Raw genomic sequence first — 25,615 nt, 5'->3', positions numbered from 1 at the left:
TGACTGTGACTTGTGAGTTATTGAATTCTGAGTGACCTCTGCTATAAGGAAGCCCTTTTATGTTCATATTTTCAATCCACCTTTTCTAATTCAACTCTACCATCAATAAAGTTTGCATTTTGGTAATTATTTTTCTGACTCTTTGTATATTTCTCAACTGGTTCTTAAACACACAAGGAAAAGGTGCCCTTTATTGGCCCCAAACCCCAACAATTATCAATACTTCTATCTCTTCCCCAAATCATTTCCAGCTTATTCTATTGCATCCATGGCTCTAAATAATAATAATGATTCTAATATCTGCAGGAATATTTATACTTTTCTCACAGAGTCTCATACAAGTGTATGGGGAATATGGAAAAAAGCAGAGTATTAAATATTTCATTTCTGTGAGATCTAGAAGCTTGATTTCCCTGCAGACCTAATTTCTTTTAAACCTGGAATATTAGTGCTAGCAAAGTCAAGGTGACAAGAAGATATATTCAAATTCAGAAAGCCATGGTCTCCTCGGTGAACATTCCTGGGTAGTTTCATCACCTACCTCTTCCTGCATACCAAGCAAAAGAGGATTAGATGAAGTATGTATTTCCAAGTTAAATTGTTAGCCCCTAGAACACAACTTGACTCTTTGGCCTATTTCATCAGGGCCATTAGCATGGCTAGAACACAAGAAATAGTAATAAAGCCATAAGGATGAAGCCGATATCTGCTCCAAATAGTCTGATTTATTTTATAGCTAAGGACAGTTACTGATTTTGATTGATAAACTACTTGGAGAACCTTGCTCTTAAGGTTAATTCTACTTATCCCAACCTTTTCATATTTGGTAAACTTAGAACCCAGTTAGCCACCCAACGTTTAGCCAATCGTCCTTAAAACTAACAGGTGGAGCAAAAGGAAATTTTTCCAAACCTACTGTGTAAACTAGCATTTTCACCAACCAAGACCTTTTACATCCTTGTTTTGCTTCTTTTCATTCAGCTGTAAATGATCTCTCACATGCTCTTCCTCATATGCTGAACAAATGGCACAATGTAAGACTTTTCAGGTTGCGCTGGGGGAAAAAAAGTAAGCATAAATAAATCATATATTTATATTGTAATTGACTTCAAAATCCAGAGCCTGTCTATTTCAGCTACAGTTTCCCCCAAAGTGGTCACTATATTCTAGTTTGGCCTAAAAGAGAAAACAGAAGTATGTGGGGTGAAGGGTGGGAGGGAAGGGGGTTCCACAAGGAAGGTGGTCTCCTACTCTACATGAGAGAGGGGAAAGTCGAAAGCCCCCTTTTTCAATGTGAGTAGCCACACTGTGCCATAGATTCAGATCTAAAAAAAGCTTGTGCTTTTTCAGCTATTACTTTTCCCAATCCTCCAGGATTTATTTAAAAAGCAATCAAACCTAATTAAAACTATCTGCTTTACCTCCAAAGTGGCCCTTCAATGCCCTAGAAAAACACAGGGATTGCTCAGAAAAGGGGTAGGAAACAGAAGGGAACACAGAGCTCTGCAGCTCTTCATATGCGAGAAAATGAGAAGGAATAAAGGTTAATGTTACTGAAGAAACTTAGAGACTGAGGACAGGTGTTAGGACCCGAGGCAAGAGTCGAGACTGTGGGAGATTGTGTGCCTGCAATGGGGGTGTATGCTGGTCTTGGAAGATCCAGCCAGCAGTCCTGACCTATTTGCTCCACGGGAGTGACCATGTTATTGCTTCAGTTTAGTGTGTCAGCCTCCATGCTTACTGAACCCTGGATGCTGAAGGGGACGGCCCCCGTGGCAAACCTGGATTGCTTAAATCAGTGGTTTATTTTCCTGCTGCTTTCTAGAGAGTCTATTTCTATACTGTAGCATATTTATTATGAATATTAAGTGATAAAACTAGCTGTATTTGAGAAAAGAGTCATGCCCACTGAAGACTTCATGTTAATTATCTGCCAATAAAACTCAAACATCTCTAGAAAATCAAATGCTTTCCAGTCTATTAGTTCTATTAGTTGTTAGGTTTCCGTTTCTTCGCCACCACCGAGCCACAGGTGAAGAAATTTCTCTATTCATATATGTAGTAATATTTTCAAAGCTGTTGTTTATGCTACTACTTTCCTCAATTTACAAACTTTTAGGAATGTTCTAGCTATAGTTGGGAAAATAGAAGACACGGGGGCACATGTATCATGAAATTTTATGAAAGCGCCAGATTTCATTTTAACCAACAATTTGACATTTTACCTTCTAACCAAAAATTTTGACCTTAGCTCATTAATAAAAAGAAAAATCTTTTCTGTGATTTCAGCTCAATACATAAGCCCCATAGATCAAAAGAAAAACAGCAAAGGACATGATATGTGTATGCGTGTGGGTTGCTGGTGGAGAGACAGAGGGTATGGAAGAGGCAGTGGGGAGGAGGAATGTTGGAAGGGGGAAAGAAGTGTGCTGGAAAACACACCACCAGGAAAATTGCTTTTGAGTAACAGTAGTAGACGTAAAAATACTCAGGGAAGGATTTCACACATGAGATTTTCCCCCTTAAGTACGTTGATCTCCAGAATATAACATCCTTAAATTAGAAAAGATAAACATATTATTAAAAAAGACTGCACAATTGAAAGATGAAACAGGATAAAAAACAGAAAAAAAATCAAAACTGTAAAAAAAACATGCTAATTTGTGTGTCAGCCCTTTTAGAATTCCAGACATATGGTTGAAACTTCTCCATTCACAAAAACTTTCAGCATAAAATGTTCAGTACAACATAGTTTAGAGCCTCAGAACTCTGGATCTCCCTGGCTATTATGTGCTACTTCATACTTCAGTTAACTGTAAGTTTGAAAACTTACTTACTGCACACACTGTTGCAACAGAAATTGCTCAAAATGCCTAGTTCCTGTTGGTAGGGTAGTGACAATTTGACAGAGGCATTATCTAATAGTCCTCCAGGAAATCAATCTTTTCAGTTGTTTAGCTGTTTGGTGGCTTTATGTTTTTTGTCTTTTTGGTTAAGTTGCTTTCACCCTTTGCTATGCAATATGAAAATAAACATAATCTAAATGTCCAGGAGTATTCAACCTTTTATGGGTGCAAATGAAATTATACTGTTAGAAAAACTGAAGTTTTCTGACTACCTACCACCTGTGGAGGAGCTTGGGCCCAGATCCTCCGTAACATTCCTTCCCAATATCATAACTCTGGGTGTGTCCCAGTCTGAGCCTCTCTTCTCTGCCCTCGGGGTGCCAGGCAGCTCCTTACCTCTCCTCTCTGAGGCCAGTCCTTCCCCCCCAGCTATGGCACCCTGCGGATGCAAACATTAAAAGCTCCCTCAGGCCTCGGCCGTGTGGCCTTACCCTCCTCAGGAATCTTCGTGCTAACACTCTGGCACTCCTGGACAAGCCTTCCGTTACGTTCTCACTTATGCAAGAGAGACAGCTCTAACTTTTCACAAGGCCTGACTGCAGGCTCAGATAGAGGGAAGAGAAGAACACACCAAGGTTAATTCACAGCAGCTGCTGGAAACGTCTGCTCTGAGAGGCCACAGCACCAGGCCCTTGGTTGGCTCAGTCTGTAAAGGAGACGAGTTTTCTCCCCGAGCATCTTCAACCTTGCCCCGACTCCTCAGAGACAAGACTCAACCAATAAATCCTAAGGAGATAAAGGTATCCCCTGCTCACCTCTAGACTAAGATTTATGTCCTGTCTCACAATCTACTTTGGCCCGGGAAGACTGACACTGGCGAGCTCTGCTCCCATGTGAACAGACCCTTACCTTCACAGTTTCAACGGGGCCACTGTGGCAGAACACCGCTGTCCTGCTCTGTAAGTGATGCGCACACAGACGGCAGAGTGAGTGGGAGACTGGGCAAACAGGACAAGCTACATTTTTATATCTCATCCTTCCATATTACTAAGAAGAACTGATTCTCCTTTAATTTTTAAAGTTTCACCAACTCTGGGTTTTAGTCCTGAACTTACCACATGTAGGGTGGTTTATGGTCCTTTCTCCAAGGTGAAGTGAACGTGGTTCCTGCAGGTCTTTTCCAAAGCCTCAGGGTCTCGGAGCCTGACCACCTCCAAGAAGCTACTTAGCACAAGACACTAGAGATAAACAGCAGTTTGTAGGCATCTAAGTCCATACTTAAAAAACTTTCATTTTTCAGAAGAAGCAGCCTACAGAAATACTACTCTGCTTAGTACATAGATGACCTTTTCCATGATCACCAGAACAGTTTAGCTCCTTGTAGCTACAGCTTTTCAAACACCTCCTTTTCTAATTATGAGCTGTGATTTAGATTTGCATAACTGAAAGGCCCATGTAATGATTTGCCTCATAATTTAGAAATAGACTAAATCAACATTGTATTCAAGTCCCAACTTCTAGAAAAACAGAAAAACCATTTGCAATTTTGAAATGACCTTTTCCTCAGGTCCTGTCACTCCCATCAATGTTTCCAATAGCTTTGGGACCAAGCATCTGCCAAGTACCAAGCCCTGTTCCAGGTGTCCCACATATTGATTTGATGACTTACTCTTCAAAACAATCCCATGACATATGCACTAAACACACACACACACACACACACACACACACACACACACACACCCTGAGAGACTGGGCCATTGTTTAGGCCAGAGAGATTAAATGACTTGCCTAGATAGAGTAAAAGTGGCAGAACAGAAATTTAACTTAGACAATTTGGCCCCAGAGTCTATCTCATAACCAATCTACCTCACTGCTTTATGAGATTGTATATCATAATACTTTTCATAGGTTCCCAATTTAAAAGTGGCTAAATTGACTTAGAGTGTTGCAGCCACGATTCCACTTCATTTGCTTTCTGCATAAGGTTTCACAGTCAGTATAAATTTACAGCAGACTATTTTAGGAGAAACCTGAATGGTAATGCCTGTGCTCTTGTTGCTGTTCTCATTGCTGTCAGTCACCTCACAGCAGCTACCATTTGTGGAGCTTTTACTGTGTCCTAGGTACTGAGCTAACTCCATATGCTGTATACTATCTTTTCATTTTCACAGGCGTATGGTATAGGTGCTAGTATTCTCCATTTTGCTGCATAGGAAACTGAGGTTCTGAAAGCTTAAGTAACTTGCTGAGGGTCACATAGCTATTGAGTTTGAGAATCAAAATTTGTACAGGTAGTTAGACTCAGTGCTTCTGACCACAATACTATACTATCTTCTAGGTATAACTGTTGTCCCAGGAATATGGGATTTGATGTAAATCATGATGGTGTAGTGAGGCCATTCAAGTTATTTTAAAAAATGAAAATTCACTTTCTCTTGTGCAAGGGAAACAGAGTCTCAGAGTTTTCTCATATGATTTGTTTTCATACCATTTAATACTTTATGTCTAAATTTAAAAAGCTACATTTATGGAGAAAAAGAAAGATACCTTGACTTAGGTTATCTGAGCTATGAGAACTCTGTTAGTTTTCCCATTTTTTGATTCATCTCATGAAACCTGAGATTGTATTCATTATCTCCTTGGCAAGAGCCTCAATTTACATGCATGCAAGCAGTCTGGTATGAAAACTGTTGTTCTTTGTTGTATAATTACTTTGACCTGGGATTCAATAAATAGAAACATGTTTATAAGATTGTGTTGCTAATTCACATGCAAACTGGAAAACTTCCAGTGTTAAAAAAATTAACAAAGGGAATATAATATCAAGAATAGCTGGAGGAGTCAAAATAATATCAATACTGCTATTATGTTTATAATACCTTTATTTTCACAAAGGTTTCTTATCTAAAGAATTCAAGAGACTTTTTAATGTACAAATATCTTACAGTCTGAGGGACTCAAACATAAGGTAACAGAGAAGTGCAGAGGAAAGTACTAAGTACAATGAAATAGCCCAGTATAGTGAGAAGAGTGTCAGCATCAGAAGCAAGACATTTTGGTGACATTTCCAAAAAGCAAGCATATCAAAATCATACAGTTATTTTTCTCACAACAGGATTGCAGGGCTTGGTTTTCCTCATCTAAATTGGCTGCAAGAAATCAGTAAGAACACACCAATAGTTTCAAAGAACTACTTCTTCCAAATGGTTTATAGACACACACCTTTTCCACATCTGATGCTATTTCCCTGGGATCCATAGGATCAGCACAATTACTTATTAGAATGTATTTTAGACACCTAATGACTGGAAAGATATGAGACTGGGCCTATGCCCTTTCTTTTCCCTAAATAGCATGGTGCTCAAGATGTGGACTTTAACCTTGTGAAATACATGCATACATAAAATACCCGGATGAGCTCTTTAAAAATAAATCAGGTCTCATACATTATTAGTGGGAGAGTAAAGTAATATAGCCACTTTGGGAAATATTTCACAGAATCTACTAAAGCTGGATGTTTGTATATCTTATGTCCTGCAATTCTATACTTAGGAGGATGACCCCCTAAACATGCACATATTTCACAAAATTACATGTATAAAAATTTCAGAACAGCACTATTTTTAATAGCCCAAAATTGAAAACCATTTTAATGAGCTGCAATAGTTGAATAAATACATAATGTGTGGAATACTCATACAAGGGAATACTATACAACAATAAGAATAAGCAGACTGCTGCTACACAGCGACATAGGTGAATTGCAGAAATGTAAATTTGAGTAAAAGAAGGCAGACACAAAAAAATGCATATTATGATTTGATTTCTACAAAGTTCAAAAACAGGCACACCTAGTCTGTGGTGTCAATAGTCAGGATAGTGGTTATCTATGGTAAGAAAGGATAATGTTCTATTGCCTGAGCTGGCTAATGTGTTACACAGATATGCTAATTTTGTAAAAATGTATTGAGATGGGCACTTAAAACTTTTGCATTTTTCTGCTTATCCATTCAATATAAGTTTATATTAATTCTATACATATTTATATTTATAAAAATGCCATATATTCTGTATTGGACTACCTTACAGTAAGATTTCTCAATTTGAACATTATTCAACTTTTTGGGCTGGATAATTTTTGCTGTGGGAAGCTGTTCTGCATACTGCAGGATGTTTAGTAGCATCCCTGAACAGGACCGACTAGATGTGAGTAGCGCCTCCTCCCCAAATCATAATAACCAAAAATGTCTCCAGACATCACCAGATGGCCTCTGGGAAGTAAAATTGTCCATAGCCTTAAACAAATTTGAACAAAAGGGTCACATTTTAGCAAGGTTACCACTGGTCAACTATGCTATCCACATCATTTTCTTGATTATTAGTCAAATGCCAATAAGAATTTTAATAATTTTCAGATAGGATCAGACTGGAAATTAAGAGGCAGAGTCCTCTACATCCAGGAAACAGAGTTATTCATGCTACATGTTGTGCAGATGGGATCAGAGCAAAAGAATATTCTAAAAAATCACGTAAAAATTTCTTTCTGTGAAAAAAACTACATGATATGTAGAAAATAATAGGTCATATCTGGACCTAACTCAAACACTTTAATTTGGAAGGATGGATATTAGAGGGGAAGGTGGCAGTGGATCGGATGAAGAAGACTCCTTTTAGGGTCCCTTTGGTCACTGAAGTGTGTCAAAAGGCAAAGAGGTCCAAGGAACCACATCAAGTAGAGTTATGGCAGGGATTCTTCCTAACACAGTTGAGCACCCCTTAGTGACAAAACACCACAAACCAAAACCTGCTCCTGTTACTCTGGCTTTAAAAAAAAAAATAATGCAAGGATGCAGTTTCCTGCCAGACCTGCTCTTGACCCCAAATCTCTCATCACTTTGGTGAACTTCTCTACCATGGACCAGCTCTTTTATATATAGAGTGTCAGAGAACAGTCTATATATAACAGCATTGTCCAGGAGAAATATAATCACATACGTGCTTTTTTTATTCTAGTTGCCACAGTAAACGAAGCAAAAAAGAAACAGGTGAAATTATTTTCAATAATATATTTTAAGTAACCTAACAAATTCCAAACTATCATCATTTTAGTATGCAATTAATAGGAAAAAATATTAACGAGATTTTTGCATTCTTTTTTTTCACACTAAGACTTTAAAATCTAATGAGTGATTTATAGTAATATCACAGCTCAATTCAAACTAGCTACATTTCAAGCGTTTAGTAGCCACATTGGGCTAGAGACTACCATCCTGGACAGAGGAGGTTTAGAGTCAGCAGCAATGAGGAAGATAATGAAGATATCTGGGAAGAATTTATCCATTACTTTTTTGTAGGTATATAGTAGGTATAAATAGTTTCTGTCAAGAAAAGAAAAATCAACAAATAGAAACAAGTTTGGTATGCACTCTTCTCATTGCAGTTTTCAGTTCTAGTCTTTTTGTGGTTTCCATTATAGTCTCTTCTTTGATCCATTAATTATTTAGAAGGATATTTTAAAATTTCCAAACACATTTGGAAAGAAAGGAGGAAAAGAGGATGTTTTCATTTTCTTATTGATTTTCAATTTTATTTAATTGTGGTACACATTACATAAATCTTTGCTGTTTGTTGAGCCTTCCTTCTTGGCTGAGAACATGGACAATCTAGCACATGGGTTCCAAGCACGTTTGTTCAGTTCTTTAACATATTTTTTGCTTGATATAAAGAAGTTTGTTTCAAATCTTATACTATTATATATTTATCCATTTTTAACTTTGTTAGAATTTCCTTCATATATGGACCATGCTATATGGAATTGCCAGTACTTCATCATTTTTATTCTAAAAAAATGGCAATTTTATATGGTTTAATCTAATATTTTGAATTCTTGTTATATGAGTCAAAGTTTAGAATACTTGTATCTTTCTGGTAATTTGTTCCTTTTATAATACTGTATTGATCCCTTTCATAATAATATTATTTTTGCATTAAAATCCTTTTGTTTAATAATATTGTAGACGCTGACTTTTTAAAAGTAGCGTTTGTTAAAAAACATTTTATGTATCTTAATTTCATTGAAGTCCAACTTTTTTGTTTTAGGTATATTTCTAATAATCAATATATAGGTACAAAAATTTAATCTGAAAGTTGTTTTAACTTTGGCATTTTTAAAATTATAGTTGGTGTGATAACTGATATCTTTGGATTTATTTTTAAATATTCTAAATTGTGCTTTCCTCATCATCATGTTTGTTTTTAGCTTGCTTTCTTCTTTTCTGGACTTCTGTAGGACTGATCATCTTCATTCACGTCTTTCTACTGATTGCAAAATTACATTTGTATCTACATGTGCGGTGATTATTATTAAACCATTATTAGGGATTCTTCATTTAAAATGTAAAACTAACAATTCTGGCTTCCTCTTGTAAAATAAAAATCCTTAAAACACCTTACCACTAATCATAGCTCTATCTTACCTTATTTCTAGTATTTCACTTCCTTCCTATCTAAATTTTTATACCCTCCAAATTACTACTGTGGTAGTGGCTGTTTCAGTTCTTTGCTCACCAGGGTTTATTTTACTCCACTTCTTGCACTGAGATCAATTTTCTTATTTCTCACAATCAGTCTTTTGTGGTTCTTTCAGTGAATATTACAGTCTTCAATACCTTTACTTCACCTTTTCTTTGCTATGATACTTTAGGCTTGTATATAATTCTTGAATGGCTACTATTTTTTGTAAGCACTTTGAAGACATAATTTCCATCATTTTCTGGCCTGTATTATGTACTCATTCCATTCTAAGAGTTCTGTGTTTTCTCCTTAGTTGACTTAAATTTCGTTTTATCTCTGGCTTTAGTGTTTTGTGATTTCAGCACAATGAATCTGGATATTGAATTGGTTTTATTAATTCTGCCTATTTTAAAAATATTAATTCTAGGAAATTTGTGGTCATATTCTCTCTGAATTGTGCCTTGGAAAGATTTTCTATATTCTCTTGTGATAAAACTCCTCTAAATGTATGTTGGGCCTCTTTGTATCCTCTTTGTTCACTTAACCTCTCTTTTTATTCTCTTATTCTTTTGTTGTTTCATTCTAGGCAATTTAATCAATCATTAAGATCACATATCCATTATTTAGTTGTGACTAAATAGTTGTTTGGAATATTAATTTGGTTTTTAATTTCAATTATTAATATTTTCATTTCCTAAATATGCTTTTTATTTCATCATTCCTAGTTCATTTAATTGGATTTAATTCTTAGTTTAACATCTTAATCATAATCAAGATATTAATTTTACTTTCTGCTTAAAACTACTGTTTTATTATTTCCAGTTCTTTGGGCCATAATCATTCTATCCATTAACATAAAACTGATAATTTCTTAGATATTTTGTAGTTTGCCTCGTGACATTATTTTTACACAGATTCAAGTTTTCATTAGAAACCCACGTAGGCTGGATTGTAGGAGAAGCGTGTCTGTTTGTACCAAGAACCTCAGTAGCATTGTCAGCCAGAGACCAATTCTTATATTAATATTTAGGATTTATGAACTTCCCCCTTTGCACTGCTTTTTCTGTATCCCATAGATTTTGAAACTTGTGTCCCATTTGTCATTATTTTGAAGAGTCATTCTATTTCCTTCTTAATTTCATCCCAATCCAAGGTTAGTCTGATAGCAGGTTGTTTAATTTCCACAACTTGGAGTAGATTTGAGAGTTTCTCTTTGAATTGATTTCTAGTTTCATTCCACTGTGGTTTGAGAAGATACACGGTATGATTTCAATTTTTCTGAAATTGGAAATTGCTGAGACTTGTTTGGTGGCCTAACATATGATCAATGTTGGAAAATTTCCCACATTCTGATGAGAAGAATGTATATTCTGTAGTTTTCAGGTAGAATCTTCTATAAATGTCTATTAGGTCCATTTGTCCCATTTAAGTCCAGTGTTTCTTCAATGATTTTATGCTTTGATAATCCATCCAGTTCTTTCAGTTGGGTGTGAAGTCCCTGGCAATTATGATGCTACAGTTTATTTCTTTTCTTAGGTCTAGTAGAATTTGTTTTATGAATCTGGGAACTCCTACTTTAGGTGCATACATATTTAGGATATTTATGTCTTTCACTGAATTCTTCTCTTTATCATTATATAATTGCCATCTTTGTCTTTTTTACCATTGTTGATTTAAAGTATATTTTGTAGGATACCAGAATGGCTATACCTGCTTGCGTTTGTGTTGAATATTTTTTTTCTTTCTCTCACCTTGAGTCTGTGCATTTCCTTGTGAGTGAGATGGGTTTTTTTTAGACAGCATATATAATATTTGTATTGTGTTTTTTCATCTCTTCTGCCAGTCTATGTCTTTTAAGTGGATCATTAAGACTGTTCACATTCAGTATTAGTATTGATGTGTGGGATACTGTTCTGTTCATCATGTTGAATGATACCTCTTGTTTTGCTGTCCCTCTTGTACTACTATTTTATAAGAGCTATGAAGTTTTACTTTCAGATGTTTTTACACTGGTGGGTATCTATTGTTCTGTTCCATGTATATTGCACTTTTGAGCATTTCCTATAGGGTAGGTCTAGTAGTGGGAAATTCCTTTAATGTTTGCCTTTCTGGGAAAGTATTTCTCCTTAATTTATGAAACTTAGTTTGGCAAGACACAAAATTATTAACTGGCAATTATTCTGTTTAAGAAGTCTAATAATGGAGCCCCAATCCCTCCTGGCTTGTAAGGTCTTTGCTGAGAAGTCTGCTGTTAGCCTGGTGGCTTTCCTTTGGTAAGTTGTTTGTTGTTTTCTTCTTGCAGCTTGTAGAATTTTCTCCATTTTGACTTTGTCCAGGTTGACGTATTTGCTATGAATCTTCCCAGTGTTCAATGACCATCTTGTATCTGGATGTCTGAATCTCTGGCAATACAAGGGAAGTTTTCCTTAATAATTTCCTCAAATAAGTTTTCTATGCCTTTTTCTTTTTCTTCAGGGATATCTATAAATTTTATATTGGCACATTTTACATAGTCCTATATTTCTATGAGTGATTTTGGATTCTTTTTTCTGCTTCTTTGACTGACTGACTTAGTTTGAAAGCCTTATTTTCAAGCTCTGATATTCTCTTACCTGCTTGGTCTAGCCTGTTGTTGAAGCTTTCTGCTATATTTTGAATTCCCTAAATGTCTCTTTAATTTCTCTAAGTTCTGTTATGTCTTTTCTTATGTTATCTACCTCTTTAGCAACTCATCAATTCCATTCATCTTATCTGCCATCCATATTTTGAATTCCATTTCTGACATCTTGACAATTTCCTTTTGGTTAAGGTCTATTGCTGTAGACCTATTGTCATCTTTTAGGGGTGTTGAACTAGCTTTTTTTTTTGAGTTGCCAGAGTTCTTTTTATGGTTTCTTCTTATCTGAAAACTCTTTCCTTAGCTCAGAGAAGAAAGGTTTGTGGTGCACCTGTTCTTTGCTGTCAGCTCCCCTACTTATTGAGAAGAAGGAGAGGTCTCTCCATGTTGCATTTGTGTCCTACTCTGGGATGCTGACCTAGTAGGAGGTGGACAGATGCACTGAGGGCCTGTAATGCAGCTGTTCTGCATTGTCCTATTCCCCTGTGTTGTCACAGTTCAAGCCAGTGCTGGGGTATCTTTGTGTGGAGTGGTTGATTGGTGCCCTGTCTGCTGTTGGAAGCTCAGGCAGTCAGTTGGGCAAGTCCTTCTCCATGAAAGTGAACATTGTGGGAGATTGCTCTGCTCAGGTTTTCCTGAAGTAATGGCAGTGGCAGCTGGGTGAGGCTATCTAAGTGGTGGCCACAGGTATCAGCGCTGTAGGTGTTCACTCCACTGAGGTCCAGGTACAATGGCAGCACATGGCAGGGGCAGCTGATGATTAGAAGGTCCATGGCAGAGCTCTGGACCATGCATGTGGTGCTGAGCAGGTGGGAACTCAGGCACAGGGCCACTGTCTGTCACAAAGGACCATGGGGCTGGGCCACTGGTTGCCCAGGTTTCTCTCCATGCACAGGTCCTGCTGAGGCTGTTGCTGTGGGACTTCTCAGGTGGCATCAGCATGGAGCATGCAAGAACATTTGCTCTCCCTGCTTTCTCCCTGGCCTGACAAGGGCATTGTAGAAGCCATTGCAGCAATGCCAATCCCTGCTTTGGCCAGGTGCTATGGACCTGAGAGCTCAGAATGGCATCAATTGTAGCAACTCATGAATAGAAGCCAGTGGGTCCCTGTTGAACCCACTTTCTGGTATAACATTTCTGCTCAGTCTCCAGGCAGCTCCCTGATCAGTATGGAGGCCTTCAGTGGTGGTTGGTGGGGCTGGGATGCCACACAGTTTGGGTTGGATTGTCCATGTGGGGAGCGTGGAGCCCTAGGGATCTCTCCTCTGACCTCTCCCCATGTGTGGATGCTTCCCTCAGGTACCTTTTGATCTTGCTGACTAGATCACTCTGTTTCCATCTCCTTCATTTTGAATGTCTCCCATCACTTCTCTGATGATTTACAATGCTCTCTCCAAGAAGGTCCCTCTGTAGGTGGGCATCCACCTGCAACTTTTGATACTTTCCTTAAGAGCAGCATGTGTGGGCTGCTTCTGATTCTACCATCTTGGCCAGATTCCACCTCCTCAAATTTTTGATCTTGTTTTCTTGTTATTTTTATTTAAAAAGTCTCACTTCTGACTTTATGAAGAGTTTTATGAATATTGGCTATTTCACTCATTTGCTATGTGCCTTACTTTCCCAAAATTCTTTGACTTAAGTAAATCCATCAAATTTAGAGATAATATCTACATTTCTGCATCTCCAATATTGCCTGCTCAGGCAGGAACACACAGAAGGCACTCAATACATGAATGCTGATTACCAAAAATGAGCTAATGTCATTATCCAGAGATGGAATCACTGCCCTTGGCCTGCTCTTTGTTTTTATGAAAAGAGAATTGTGTACCATGAGAAGACTGTTGCCTGTCCATTCCCTATGTTTGGCACTTTAAAAATGAGGCACAGTATGGAGAGGGGACACTGCGAGAGTGTGGGTGCTCTCTTCATGGCTAGTCTGTCTTACATTCCTCAAGGTGAACATCATTGCCTAGAGGGAAGCATAATAAATTGCTGTCCAGCTGTGATGCTGTTTGAGGACAGTTTCTGACTCTGCTGACTTCATTACTCTCTAACTTGGCTTGGGAGGAGACCTCAAAATGGATTTTAATGGAACTCTCTTTACCCTTTTATATTCTCTAATGTACATGGTTCTGTCCCTACAGAAAGATTAAAAGGCAGAAATAGGTTTGGTATATAGAGCTGAATCTGAGTACTCAAGAATCATGTTTGTGTCCGTTCCCAAAAAAGAATTTCAATAATTTCTCTTATCCTTTCATCACTTCATCACTGAGCTCAGTATGTAGTGATGTAGCAATGGAATATTTTTTAAAAGTATGTGTGTATACTATTTATATATAAAGAGTAAATATGTGTATACACATACAAACCTTTTATTTTTTATTTATTTATTTATTTTTGGGGGGGCATATTTGTCCACTGTTTCTCTGGTGTTCCATCAGATTACACACCTGGCTTTCCAGATGGGGCCTTAAAATCTGAGAAGCTTAGAGAGTATCTATTCTACTCCTGACATTTTACAGATGAAGAAACCAAGGTTGAAGAAAGGTGAGTGGCTTACTCAAGATGCATGAGTAGTGACAGAGTCAGAACGAAGACCCACATCCCCAAATTCTCAGTCCAGGTCAGATGAGGTAGAGAAAAATGGGCAAAACATCCTCGTACCAAATTAACTTGCCCACTCCTCATTTTCGTACCATTTCCGAATCAGAGTTGCAATTTAGTTTCTAGCTGTGTGCATTGAAAAACCACATATATTCTTCATGGGAGCAAAAGACCTTGAACATGGAAACCAAAGGGGCAATCGGTCCAGACTTCTGGGTAATTGTTTTTAAATTATGTTAATGGAAAGCACCATGGCACAAATGTAACATATCTCAACAGAATCCATGCATAATTGCCAAAGCAAACTTGAAAAGAATAAACCAAAGGCATTTAAGGTAAAATATGCTGCTGGCACACAATATCATTTTGTAACTTTTTTCTTCCTAGTTATCACAAAGAAATGACCAGGAAAGACATAAAAGATAGTCAAAAATGATTCTGTTCACTTTACATTTGACTTAGAAAATTGCCAATAAAATAAATGCAGAAGGACTTTTTGAGTGCTTAGGGTTTTGTGTGCACATACAAACCTTTTAAAAAATATTCTAAATTTTTTGATGGAAGGGTGAGAGAAACTATTTAAGTACTGCTTTATATTTTTTTTTTTAAAAAAGAGACAAAAAGTAAAAGAAATGTCAATCAGTGTACTATTTTTTCAAGTAGAATTTAGTGACCTGGATGAAATTAAGACAGAATATTGGTTCCTCTAACCTAAGAATTAACCTATTGACCTTAATGGCTTTATTCTCACTGAAAGCCAATGCTATGTTCCTGGAGACACGAAGAAAATGGAGCATTGGCATATGGATGATTCCCATATCCCACTTTAGTCAATATTTCCTATAAGAGTCCTTAACAGAAGAAAGCCAAAGTGACTGATGGAATATAATCTCCTCTGCCATCCCACCATATGGTGGAAGACCTTGAGATAATAGAACTTCTCAGGGGTGCGCAGCTCCAAGAATGAGAGATCTGAATGTACCAAGAGAACAAATGGCTGACATGCTATGAAGAAGCACTGTATTTTGTGTGCAGTGACATCTGAGGTCCTGGTTCAACTTACAAGAGAACTTACTTAGCAGGAATCTCCATGGGGAAAAACTCACTGGACTGTATGCTCCAAGGGCAGAGTTTTGTCTGTTTTTATTTTGCTCCCACTACCTAATCTCATCTGGCACATGACAGGTCCTCCATATATACTCAACTTAATTTTACAGAAGGAAAGAAGGGATGAAGGGAAGTACAAATGAGACATATTTATCAGGTTATGCATTAGATTTTGCTGTTCCTTATTGATGGAGCAGCATGACAAACTCTATTTTTAATTTCACAAAGCTCCTGGCATTTACTGAACATTAGAGTGTACTCTTGACTGATCCTTTATCACCATATGCCCCAGGCACCCATTGAGGTCTGAATTGGCAGTTACTCAGTGTGCCCCGAGTATAAGTTTGTGACCACAGGAGCTAGCGTTTTCTGTAATTACGCTCCTGGGCTGTGAAATCTGTTCCCTGTTGAGATTAAGAGAGGAGCATCTGTTGCAGAAATTACATTAAAGTAAAGAAGGTACATCTGACATCTTTAATCTTTACCATTGTTTTCATTTGTTTTTCATTGGATTTTCTTTATTTTCATTTGATATTCTTTGTATGCTGCATAACCACCTGATAAAGTGTTAGTAATTATAAGAATAACTGACACTTATATAATTGTACCAAGTGCCAGACATTGTTTAATCCTCATGTAAGTTCTGTTGGTGGTGTTATAATTGGCTTTATTTTATAGACAAAAATAAACTGAGGGACAGAGAAGTTAACTTCTCTATGGTCACATATCTACCAAGCAACAAAACCAGGATTCAACTCAAACCATCTACCTGTAACACTATAATAAATATATTTCAACTATATATTGTGCATATGTGTATGTGTGTGTTGAATGTATAATGTGGGTATTTTAAAGTAGATAGCACTGTAAGCTTGAACAATGACTGATATTCTTGGAAATTCTATTCTATAACAATATGTGAGCAATTATACAGCAACAACCACCTCTGTGTTCCAGGCACTTTGTTATCTGCTTAATATGCTATATCTTAATACATACACATGAGATCCCATTTTACAGAGTAGATAATTGGTTTGTAAGGGACTCTCCCAGTAAATGGCATTTCCCAAAGTCCCAATTCCTAGAAATGACAGTGATGACAGAAGGATCAGAGGTGGGAAGCCAGTGAGCCTCTTCTGGGTAGGAGTAGGGGCTTCCTGGTCAAAATGCTATTTAAGTTGTATCTTTGTTTTTGTTTTTTAACCTGTATAGCATCTACTATGACCTGGGCATGGTGACTGGTACAGAGAGAAATTGTCCAGACCTGAAACCTCTAAAATTTAGAGAATTGTGTTTGTTTTGTGTGTTTGTTTCAATTGCTTTGTTGAGGTATAATGGACATATATTTAAATATGCTGACTATATTTAAAGTGTATAATTTTTAAGTTTGGCATATATGTACACCTGTAAAGTTATCATCACAATCAAGATAATGGGCATATTTATCACCCACAAAAATCTCATGTGCCCCTTTATAATCCCTTTCTCTCACCCCTCCCATCATCTTATCCTCCCATTCCTAGGCAATCCCCAATCAGCTTTCTATCACTATAGGTTAGTTTGCATTTTCTAGAAATATATATATATGTGTGTGTGTGTGGAAGTAAAGAGTATATATCCTTTTTTGTCTGATTTCTTTCATTCAGATCCATTTTGTAGCATATATTGGTAGTTCACTTCTTTTTAATGCTATGCAGTATTCTATTGACTGGACATACCTCGATTTACTTATCTGTCCATCTGTTGATGGACACTTAAGTGATGTCTAGTTTTTTGCTATTACTCTCATACATACTCTTCTAGGTCCTTCTGGTATATATTGGCTAGGTCCTACAGTTTCTTCCTCCTTAGTGGGCACAGCACTTCCCTAGCCAGGTTATAATTGTGAGTTTACCCTATTTATTCAACTAACGCTAGAAAGAGAAGTGGGATATGTCCTGGTTCACACATATTACCTTGAAATCACTCCATTATTGCCAAGGAAGGAGTTGATGTAAGTTCAAAGGTTCAGGGAGATACGCAGTTTTAAGGTTTTTGACTGCATTAAACATGATATTCCCATCTCATATTTTAAAATCCAACTCCTTCCCAACCAGGACCCTGACCTAAGCATAGCAGATATGCTGATACTGCAAATCAACATTCTCTGGAGTTCTATCTTTATAATTGAATCCCCAGCTTTTGCTCCCCTTAGGCTGCAGGAGATAAGAATCTCTTAATAGGCTGCCAAGGAGGCCCTTCAACTTTCACACATTGCCTTGAATTGGTAATTAATCATCCTTACCCTTTCATTGTCTTTCTCCCATGCTTACATGTATTAAGTAGCATTCATGGCTCCCATTGCCCTTATAATGACTGCTACCCTAGAACCTCTCAAATGCTTGAGATATTGCCCTTTTCAATAGATTACTTCCATCAGTATCCCAGTCTGATTCACCACTGGCATAAATTTTAACAATCCCACCACTATGGCATGCCAAAGACTATAAAAGGTCTACCAACCATTAATAATTGGTACCCCATTGCCAGGGAAACTGTGGCCAATCCAAGCCCCCAAGTCTCATTTTTTAATCTATTCTTAGGACCATGCCTGTAACAAATTGTGTTGGGTCGAGTTTCCCCTGAAACAGATTCCAAGATGGAGATGAATATGCAGGAAGCTTATAGGGTAATGACCTTTGGAACAACAGCTGTGAGGGAGTAAGGGAAGCCCACCTGGGCAGGTGGAGACATCGAACTGAGATATCTTCACAACTTAAAATCTAAACTGCTCACAGTGGCGGTCTGAAGTTGCAATTGCTTTTCATAATTTTCCTTAATTGAGCCTAGGTGGAGGGCCTTGGTACTCCAACCTGAGCAGTCATTGAACTTGGGCTGCTCTTGGGGAGGAGGAGCATAATCTTGGGCAAGGCAGTAGCTCCCTTTTGCTAAGGTCCATCCCCAGGAAATTACTCAATTGTGAACTGTCAACAACTGACACTTCTGCCAGATAAGGAAATGGGGTCCTGAAGGGAGAAACTGGCTGACACCACAGCAAGCACTCTCACTTATTTATTAGGTAGTAGACACAGGTTTTGAAACTAAATTATCTCATTTGATGTTCTTAATCATTGTCTCCTGTTATCTCTGATGCATCTTCCTCTTTCCAATCCACCCTAACTGCCATAGTTCAGACCTTCGTTATCTCTTTACTGGAATACTGTGATATTCTGCTCTCCCTGACTCACCCTTACCCTCTTCAGACTGGCCCCCACATGGTGATCCTTCTAAAGTGTAACCCTCTGTATGCCACTCACATTTGTTCAATGCCACACAACTGCCTATAAGATAAACTCCAGTGGCTCAATCTCATGTGAAAGCGTTCATTAGGTTTCTGTCTCCTTTTATAATTTCATCTCTGTAGAATCTCTCAACTTGCCCATAGGCTACAGTCAAATTCTAAATCACTCAACGGTTCCCTGTCCTTCAACAAGTCTGGTGATTTTTCACATGTGAACACTCTATCAGAAAAGTCCTTCCCTCTGATTATTAATCTGGTGAATTCCTACTGACTCCTTGGGATCCAGCTTAAATTTATGACACCCTCAAGCAACTTGGTTGAATTGTGCATTGTGTTACCAATTTACCTGGTATGTATCTCTATTAATGCCTTATCATACTCTTTATATTTCCAAAGCTCCACCATGGGCTCCTTGAAGACAGGTAATATATCTCATTCATCAGGGGCTCCCCAGTGCAAGGCACTTATTTGGTGCTTATGAATGTTTGTTAAATAAGTGAATAAATTAATGACTGACTCAGTGAATCAATGTGATTTTCTTCCTCTTTCCTTTATCCAGTGCATTCTATTTGTCCCAAGAAACTTTTATTTAAACAGAATCAGTTTCATAGTAGTCAAGGACATTTTCCTTCCAAACATATTTCTAAAGGCTTGATCCTATCAGATAATAACTTAGCCTTTTGTGAGCTTTTATTTTTCTTCCAGCTTCTACTGGCCTTTACAATATACATATAAGTTAACAGAGCAAGTGAAATAGTCAACAGGTAAATTGGATAGTAAGAATGAGGTCAAAAAGAGAAAAACGCTTATTGCTAATGCCAGCCATATCACTGCAAATCTTAAATACCACCATACTTGTAAAATCAGTAAAGTGGACAAAAATGTATTTTCCAAATGCATTTCATTATTCAGACATAACCACAGTTTTTCTTTTACTACATTTTTTTCTGGTCTTTACATCTATTCACATATATTTATATTTACAAAGTATGAATCAGACTATGCATAAAGTTCTATGTCCTGCAATTTTACCACTTAGTTTTTGTCATGACCATTTTCTCATAACTTACAATATGTGAATTTTAATGAATACATATTTTTCTTTTGTGGAGTTTGTATAATAATGTTTGATTTTCTAAGCTAAAGGATGCAAATTATATTGAGAATGAGATGGCTATATAAGACCTACTAAGGTAACTCTAGTGTGTCAATTCTGACCCTCAACATAGAGAATTGAAAGGAAAAGAGAACTGTTGAACCTAAACACACAGATCTTGAGGGTTTTTTCCCCTCACAGAATGAATTTATTGGTTAGCATTTCCTTGATCTTAAATAGCAAAGAAGATTTTAGTGAGTTACCTAAAGGTCTTAAATTAAGGATTGATTGATTAATATTTCTATATAACTTTTCCCCATCTCATTTCATCAATATGGCACTTTAGGCCTTTTCTCTCTTGCATCATTATGCACTGACCTTTCCATTGTTAATGTTCCTATTCTATGCCTGAGTAGAAAGAATTTTTTCCCTCTTTTTAGAAATTAGCTGCAAAGAAAATTTATGTGACGTTCACAAGAATTATTTCCAACCTACCCTTTCAAATGCCTTTCTGACATCTAATGATGTAATTGAACTACATTAATTTTAGAGAGCACCTATATTTGCATAATAAAAATTTTGATTTTAATATACTTCAAAAATATGCATTGCTTCAAAATTAATGCAGTATTATTTTTGCAAAAGATACTAAACCACATTTAATTTTGTCATTCTATTATTACAGTATACTTTGCATGTCATGGTTGTTATAAAATTTGAGTCAATGTCAATATTGTAAGTTTTGTTCATTCTACCCTGTCACAAATATGCAAATTTTCTTACTGAGAGCCATTTGTTGACATCCAGGGCACCGAACACCACCAAAAAAATTATACATATATGTGTGTGTGTGTGTGTGTGTGTGTGTGTGTGTGTGTGTGTGTGTATATAGACAGAGAGAGAGAGAGAGAGATTGTGAGTCTTGCTGTCTGTCACCCAGGCTAGAGTGCAGTGGTATCATCATAGCTCACTACAACCTTAAACTCCTGGGCTACAGTGATCCTCATGCCTCAGCCTCTTGAGTAGGTGGGACTGCAGGTTTATGCCACCATGCCTGGCTAATTTTTCTATTTTTTTGTAGAAACGGGATCTCACTGTTGCTACAGCTGGTCTTGAACTCCTGGCCTCAAGGGATCCTCCTGCCTCAGCCTCCCAGAGTGCTAAGACAATAGGCATGAGCCTCCATGCCTGGCCCAAAAATATTTTTAATACAGATTATATACACAATAAAATCTCCAAGCTTAAGCTTATCAGTATCTGTCTGTGTAACTACTTCTTTAGAGTGATGAAGGGAGTTATGTGAAATAGGGATTTTTGACTACCTAAGTCAGGATTAAACTAGGTTAAAAATATTGCATGTTTCTTTACTAGTAGTACTTCTTAGAGCCATAAAGGAATAATAGAATAAGAATAAAGAATAGATAAGATTCATTCTGAATCTGAAAAAGGATGCAGTACTGCCTCTTCTCTAGCCATTAACCAGGGGACCCTTTTCTTGTACCACAGGACTGAGTATTCCAGAATATACTGATCTAGGAACATCTTTATTATTTCAAACAACCTTTCTATTTTTCAGTTTTCTGTTTGATTTTATGGATCCCAACTGACATGGTAAGAATACTGTGAGTTGCAGGAGAAAGAAGTAGACTAAGGCACACTAAAAAAGCATGGTCAAAATATACATCAGGGGCCAGGCGTGGTGGCTCACTCCTGTAATCAGAGGCCAAGGTGGGAGGATCGCTCGAGGTCAGGAGTTTGAGATCAGCGTGAGCAAGAGCGAGACCCCATCTCTACTGAAAAATAGAAAGAAATTAATCTAACAACTAAAAGTATATAGAAAAAAATTAGCCAGACATGGTGGCGCATGCCTGTAGTCCCAGCTACTCTGGAGGCTGAGGCAGTAGGATTGCTTGAGCCCAGGAGTTTGAGGTTGCTGTGAGCTAGGCTGATGCTACAGCACTCTAGCCTGGGCAACAGAGTGAGACTCTGTCTCAAAAAAAGAAAAAAAAAAAAAATATATATATATACACACACACACACACACACACACACGTATCAGGGAAGAGCTTTTGGCTAAGTGTCCAAAAATGACTATGTCACATGCCCCTAACCCACAGGTCATTTAACAAGTTTCTTCACAAACCTAGTGTGAGACATTTCCCATTTTAGAATAGCTTAAGATGTTTCTCTTCTCTCTTTGAAGGCTTGACCTTCAGCATATATTTTGAATCGGACCATTTCTCCCTACTTTCTTTGCTACAGTTCTAAGCCAAGCCACTATCACTTCTCTAAATGATACAGTAGTCTTTTATCAGGTCTCTGGACTACCTACTTTGCCCTCTAGAATCTATTCTTGCCATGGCAGCCGGAGTTCTACCTTAAAATATAAATTAGATCTAGTCTGATCCTCTCATGGTTTAGAGTAAAAAGCAAAACTTTACCATGGCCTAAAAAATACATGTATGATCAGCCCTTGACCTGCCCCAATTTTATCTCCTGCAAACTTTCTTTCTCAGATTTACCTACTTACTATTCTTCAAATAAACCAAGCATGCTCCCATCTCTTTGAACTTGTAGTTTTCCCTGCCTGAAATGTTCTCCCTCCCCCAAAATATCTGCATGACTTGTAAATTCACTTCTTTTAGAGAGTAAATGAATGAAATGAATGAATAAATAACTTAAAAATTATACAGTTTTTATTTTCCATGAGGGAAGCTGACCCGTGTAATGGAGTTGACAAGCACCAGCCTGTTTGACCTAATACTGTATCATTATATAAATGTAAAAGTAAGAACTCTCAAAAAAAAAAATGATCATAATGTGAATATGAAAAATATTTAGGGAAACAAAATTAAAGGAAAAACAATTCTGAATATTCTATTCTTCATTTAGCTTACATATACCATGATAGACTGAGGACTGAGAGACAGATGCAAACATCCTTTTGTTTTTTGAATCCACTCTGGTAGACCTAAAAACAATTCTGGAAATCATCTACAACAACCTCCCCATTTTCAAAGTAAATTGAGACACAGAAAATTAAGTGATTTCTCCAAAATCTCATAGCTACCATTAGAAGAATCACTACTAGGATGCACATTTTTTACCTTGCAATCCAGTGTGCTTTCTACTACCTCGGGCTTTTACAACTTGTGCTATATAGTAAGATATTCAGAGGCACATGCATTGGCCATGGGACTGTAATTATATCTTCAGGGTGGAAATGAAATGAGTATTTGGCTGGATTTCTTTATTTAGGGCTGAGAAGAAAAAACTAGTAAGCTGGGTATGTTCCTCCTTGTAACTTAAGGAACATCTTCCAAAATGGCTTCCGGCTTTGCCTCACTTTTTGCAAAAAAAAAATTAAGCTCAAGTAGAAAAGCTTATGAAACTACTGAAGAAACTCACAAATGTATCTTTCCCCCCATCAATATTCTTTATGAAATTTAAATAGTTTTAGTAAAAATCTATACATCCCTCTGGCAGAGAATATCCAAATTTTCAAGCCACCTTTCGTGAGTAACTTCTGAACACACAGCAGAACATTTTCATGTGTGAGACATTCCTTAAAGCAACAGACAGTTTTAAAGACAAGAAAGAAAAACATTTCATTTCTGAGCAAATGCATGGTTATTGTGTGCTCCTCCTCCCCTACTCCCACGGACTCTCGTGGATTTGATACCTTAGTTTTTAAGAGCACACTCTGAAGCACAGCTATAAATGTTCTTGATTTTTAAAAAGTTATAGTGTACTCAGTCTTACAGTATATAAACCAATTGTGGGATTCCCTTTTTCTCTTACAATGCTTTTAAGCCCCATTGTTAAGTACACGGGCCACCTCTTATGCTCCTCACTAATGTAGGACAGAAAAATATCAGAAGTATGGACTTAAATGACTCTTGTCAGAGGCATTTATAAATAAAAACAAACTTGAGGGCATAGTATATTCTTCTGAAAGAAATTTTGGCGAATTCTAGAAACAGCACAAGAATAATTCTGTTTCATTTGTGAGAGATCATCACTGGGTTTTCCTCTCAATGGTGCCTTTCTCTTTACATTTCCTCTCTTTCAGTCTACTCTGCAGGATTATGACAAAGAGGAATAAATTTTAAAGTAACTGCAGGAAGGACATGTTCTACATACCTCATTATATTGATCAACTCGCACATAAGCAGGTTAATTTCTATTTTCAACAACCTTTATTAATATTGGTTTCTCTATAAAACATTCATGGGAGAGGGGCGGGGGAGGAGGGGCATTCCGCATTATCAGCGTTTCCATCCACATAACAGATAGGCTAAAGTAGCTGCTTATATGGAAAATCAGTTGCAGTTTGAATGAGATATGTACCCATATCCCTTGCTGCCATGTTAAGTTTCATTACACCCTTACTGGAAAACCTTGCAATTTATTTTGCTCTCCTCAGCAGATCTGTTATATTGCCATTCCTTTCTGTCATAATTGTTAAATCCACTTAGTTCTACTACAATGCTATTGCTTTTTAAAATATTTGTTTGCAATAAATGTAAATAGAACACCTGCTATGAACCCAAGAAACAGCCAACATTATTACTGAGGAAATAAATAAATCAGGATGCTTGTTTTCTTGATTTTACATATATGTATATATATATATATATATATATATATATACACATATATATATATATACACACACACAATTATTTGGTTAAATGCTTGGAAATTTCAAAGACAGTAGGCATGATGATATCCTTTCTAGAAGCTAGAAATCAGAAAAGAGGCATGTGCCACCTATAAGAAGGGCTTCTGCTTGTGTCTAATTAAAAATTCTATAGATTTTAATACAGTTTCAGTTGGGAAGGTACTATAGAGATTGACAGGGGGAAAATCCTTTAATTTTCTTTTCCAGTGATTATTCATTTTGAAAGAGGCATTGCTTAGCATTAAAATTTAGAGAATCAAGAAAGAGGATCAACATTTAGGAAAGGGTCCTATAAGACAAAGTAAAATCACTGGAAGTGTTCCACAAAGACAATGTGAAATAAAAATTTTAGTGTAGACATGATCTTTGAGGTTTATGGTCCCAGTTTCTCCTGTCTGCTCTTTTCTACTTCCCCATTTCCTTAGTCTGCTAATGAGAGTTTTCCACTTCTCTCGAATAAGAAAAAATGTGCTTGTCTCTTATTTTTCACTTCCAATTTAGCCAGAAAGGTCACAAAGACATTTTTAAATAGCATTTCTTGGCATTATTTTAGGGCTGTTAAAATATCTTTATTCTCAGAGGTCCCACCAGAATCACCACACTTTTTATTTGATAACTTTATTTGAAGAAATACCATTTCCCTTTTCCTTTCCATTTTTATGCAAGGGGAAAAGTGTCAGAGAGAAGAAATGGGTTCTAAATGGTCTAGGTTAGAATTCTGCCAAGACTACATACACTGACACATGATAATTCATTTCAGTTATCAGATGAAATTCAGAAAGGGATTACACAGTTCAAATACAGCCTTTAAAATTAAATCAGAAGGTTGTCCCCGTTTCAACACTTCTGAGAAGAATTCTATTGT

The sequence above is a fragment of the Lemur catta genome, chromosome 1 (assembly GCF_020740605.2).
Source record: "Lemur catta isolate mLemCat1 chromosome 1, mLemCat1.pri, whole genome shotgun sequence".
NCBI classification, from domain to species: Eukaryota; Metazoa; Chordata; class Mammalia; order Primates; family Lemuridae; genus Lemur; species Lemur catta.
Note: the sequence above shows the minus strand (reverse complement) of the source record.